This window comes from Oncorhynchus masou, chromosome 8 (assembly GCF_036934945.1).
Source record: "Oncorhynchus masou masou isolate Uvic2021 chromosome 8, UVic_Omas_1.1, whole genome shotgun sequence".
In the NCBI taxonomy this organism is placed as follows: domain Eukaryota; kingdom Metazoa; phylum Chordata; class Actinopteri; order Salmoniformes; family Salmonidae; genus Oncorhynchus; species Oncorhynchus masou.
In genome coordinates, this window is record NC_088219.1 from 44,042,028 (window position 1) to 44,046,208 (window position 4,181).

The window sequence follows — 4,181 nt, forward strand, 5'->3', positions numbered from 1 at the left end:
GGTCGCAGTTGTAAATGAGGACTTGTTCTCAACTAGCCTACCTGTTAATTAAATAAAGGTGAAATAAAATTTTAAAAAACATTTGAGAGTGCGCAGCTGGAAGTTGAATGTTTGAAGGTGTACGGGACATTAAAAAGTTTGGGAACCACTTCTATAACAATGGAATGCACATAATAATCCAATGAGTAAAATCAAATATAACATGTTCTATTCTAAATTTCCTTCATGCCCCAAGGGTACGTAGGCAGGGCATGGAAAACACAGATTCAACCCCAAAGAAGAGGAAAAAGAAGAGGCCCAATGAGAAGAGGACCCAGGTTGAACTACGCATGCGGGAGGATATCCATGATCTTGAGCTTACCTATTGGAGATTGGCTAGAGGGACTTGGAGTACTGAGCGAGGAAACATGAGGGAGATTAAGGCGTTGTATGGAGAAATATTTAGGCTGCATGAGCTGTTGGAGGAGGTATCATCAGTTTCCTTAAATCAGACTTTCATAACAGTAGATGGTTGCTTTGCCCAATCCTGATACATGGAAATAATATGTTAAAAGAAAGGAAAGCTGCACACTGGTAATATTCTTAGGAAGGTTGGCATTCTTGGAAAAGAGTTGAAAAAGAATGGAAGAATCTATGAATTGGAATAAATATTTTTCACCTTTATTTCAAGAGTGTGGACCTTGCTATTTTTCTAATAGGCTGAGATACAGTAATATAAGCGTGTTTTCTCTATGAGATGTACTACCCATAGAATTGTTTTAATATAGTTATAACTTGGTCCATTAAGCTATTAAGTAATAGAATCGTGTCTGTCATCATGCAGATTGGGGTGGATAAAGGACTGATCAAGCAGCGCTACACCTCCTCCATTCTTCGACCTATCTCCCCGACCCGGTGGAGTGCCACCACCCACCTCAAGCAACGCTACACCTCCTCCATTCTTCGACCCATCTCCCCGACACAGGGGAGTGCCACCACCAACCTCTGGGTCTAGGGCTTGCTTGTGTGCCTGCTTGCTCCTTGGGTCGTCCTTCCTCCCCTCTGCAGATCCAACACCAGTCCCAGCACTAACCCCAGCATCCGACCACCACTCGAGGTGCGGTGGGACCAAAGATCGAACCTTCACCCAGAGTGAGCAGGCCACAGGAAGGTGCCAGCCCTAATCTTACGGCCTTGGACTCCCTTGTGTGCCTGCTTGCTCCTCAGGTTGTCATTTCTCCCCTCTACAGTCCCAGATCCAATCCAGCACAAACACCAGTTCCCGGTTACCGTCCCAGTACTAGTACCGGCTCCAGTACCAGCACGGTTTCCAGCCCCGGCCACAGCACCAGCATGATTGGAGATTGTGAATTACTGTATGTGTATAAATGCATTTATCCAATGCCTTTATCCCAAAGGCTTCTTAACAGCTTTTACCCCCAAGCCATAAGACTCCCGAATAGCTAATCAAATGTCTACCCAGACTATTTGCATTGTCCCCCCACCCCCATTTTTACGCTGCTGCTACTCTCTGTTTATTATCCATGCATAGTCACTTTACCTCTACATATTACCTCAATTACCTCGTCTAATAACCGGTGCCCTCGCACATTGACTCTGTACCCCCTGTATATAGCCTCACTACTGTTATTTTATTTTTTGCTCCATAATCATTTATTTTATTCATTTATTTTTTTACTTCAGTTTATTTTAGTAAGTACTTTAACGCTTTTTTTCTTAACTTCATTGTTGGTTAAAACCTCTTAAGGTTGTTGGTTAATGGCTTGTAAGTAAGAATTTCACTGTATGGGACAATTTCATTTCGGCCCATGTGACAAATACAATTTAATTTGATTTGATTCAACTAAAAACTACATTTTTGTTTGTTTTACAGCACCATATGATTACATTCTGTATGGATTGGAGGCATTGCTTCCAATGAGCGACTGGAGGACACCATGGAGGAAGAGGGAGAGTGTCCATGATAGGTAGTTTGCCATGGCCCTAAATGGGCTTTTGGATTTTTATTTTTCCTATATCAAATAACTTCACAATAAAAATGAATTCCAAGCATCAGCCTTTTCTGTTTGACTGTGATCAGTGCAGTAGTAGTTGTAGGATAAGTGTAAACGCATTGTCTGTTCACTGCCTCAGCATACCACACCTGCTGTTCTATTCTGACCCTGGCAACCTCAACCTGTCTCTCTCGCACCGAGCACTTCTGATCCCCAGCAACTTGGGCAACTCCACAATTGACACAAAACTACACATTCCTTTGTCCTTGGTGGTGGCTTTGTCCCATGCCCTCCTGCACACTTCTCATATCTTGGAATCTCCCTCCTACACACTGCTGCAACATAACCATAAGCTTGGCATCTGAACACCTTAGTGGGTTTGGCACAAAAGCTCTCACTGAATAACTGACATATCCTAACATGACTTTATCAGGTAAAAACTGCTTCAAAACTCAGAAGAACAATGTGTTCTCAGTTTTACCATGCTCGCCACCGGGTCTGCGTCGCACCAAGCGGTGTTCGTCAGACACAGGGAATTTCCCATTTCAGTCCACCTCAACACTTAATGCCACCCCAGTAATCACTCAAAGACACCCTGCTCTGGAGAGCAAAGCAAGTCATAGGTATTGTCCCTAGTCACGTGACATGAAGCGCACGCTCTCTCGGGATGGAATAATCAAAGAAAATCATCACAAGACCACTTTGAGCCTTCACCAATTTAACATTACCCAACTTCTTTTCTACCCAGCCTGAGACTACATATGAATCAGCCAAAAGGCAGGGATCCAATGCGAGTGCAGTGTCCAGATTGGAGGTCAACCGATTAATGGCCGATTTCAAGTTTTCATAACAATCGGAAATCCGTATTTTTGGGCGCCGATTTGTGTTTTTTTTTTTTTTTTTTTTTTTTACTTTATTTAACTAGGCAAGTCAGTTAAGAACACATTCTTATTTTCAATGATGGCCTAGGAACGGTGGGTTAACTGCCTCGTTTAGGGGCAGAAAGACAGATTTTCACCTTGTCAGCTCGGGGGAGCCAATCTTGCAACCTTACAGTTAACTAGTCCAATGCAATAACGACCTGCCTCTCTCTCTCGGTGCACTCCACAAGGAGACTGACTGTTACGCAAATGCAGTAAGCCAAGGTAAGTTGCTAGCTAGCATTAAACTTATCTTATAAAAAACAATCAATCATAATCACTAGTTAACTACACATGATTGATTGATATTACTAGATATTATCTAGCGTGTCCTGTGTTGCATATAATCTGACTGAGCATACAAGTATCTAAGTAACTGACTGAGCGGTGGTAGGCAGAAGCAGGCACGTAAACATTGTGCGTTTTGCCAGCAGCTCTTCGTTGTGCGTCAAATATTGTGCCGTTTATGACTTCAAACCTATCAACTCCCGAGATGAGGCTGGTGTGACCGAAGTGAAATGGCTGGCAATTTAGCACGCGTTAATAGCGTTTCAAACTTCACTCGCTCTGAGCCTTGGGGTGGTTGTTTCCCTTGCTCTGCATGGGTAATGCTGCTTCGATGTGGTGGCTGTTGTCATTGTGTTGCTGGTTCGAGCCCAGGGAGGAGCGAGGAGAGGGACGGAGGCAATACTGTTACACTGGCAATACTAAAGTGCCTATAAGAACATCCAATAATCAAAGGTTAATGAATGAAATACAAATGGAATAGAGGGAAATAGTCCTATAAAAACTACAACCTAAAACTTCTTACCTGGGAATATTGAAGACTCATGTTAAAAGGAACCACCAGCTTTCATATGTTCTCATGTGCAAGGAACTGAAACGTTAGCTTTCTTACATAGCACATATTGCACTTTTACGTTCTTCTCCAACACTTTGTTTTTGCATTATTTAAACCAAATTGAACATGTTTTATTATCTACTTGAGGCTAAATTGATTTTATTGATGTATTATATTAAGTTAAAATAAGTGTTCATTCAGTATTGTTGTAATTGTCATTATTACAAATATATATATATATATATATATATATATTTTTTTTTTATATATAATCGGCCGATTAATCGGTGTCGGCTTTTTTGGTCCTCCAATAATCGGTATCGGCGTTGAAAAAACATAATCGGTCAACCTCTAGTCCAGATATGCATTTCCAAGCGCTCTGATTGGTTGGGAATGGCAGGGCAACTAAAGGGACAAGGAGGGGAA

At 42.0% G+C, this 4,181-nt stretch overlaps 1 long non-coding RNA gene across 1 annotated transcript; it reads left to right on the forward strand.

Moving 5' to 3' along the window:
* The first annotated feature begins 213 nt into the window (after positions 1-213).
* On the forward strand, positions 214-2,037 carry LOC135543959 (uncharacterized). Its single transcript, XR_010456278.1, has 3 exons — positions 214-467; positions 824-1,355; positions 1,874-2,037. It is a non-coding gene; the product is annotated as an uncharacterized LOC135543959 (long non-coding RNA).
* Positions 2,038-4,181: the final 2,144 nt, after the last annotated feature.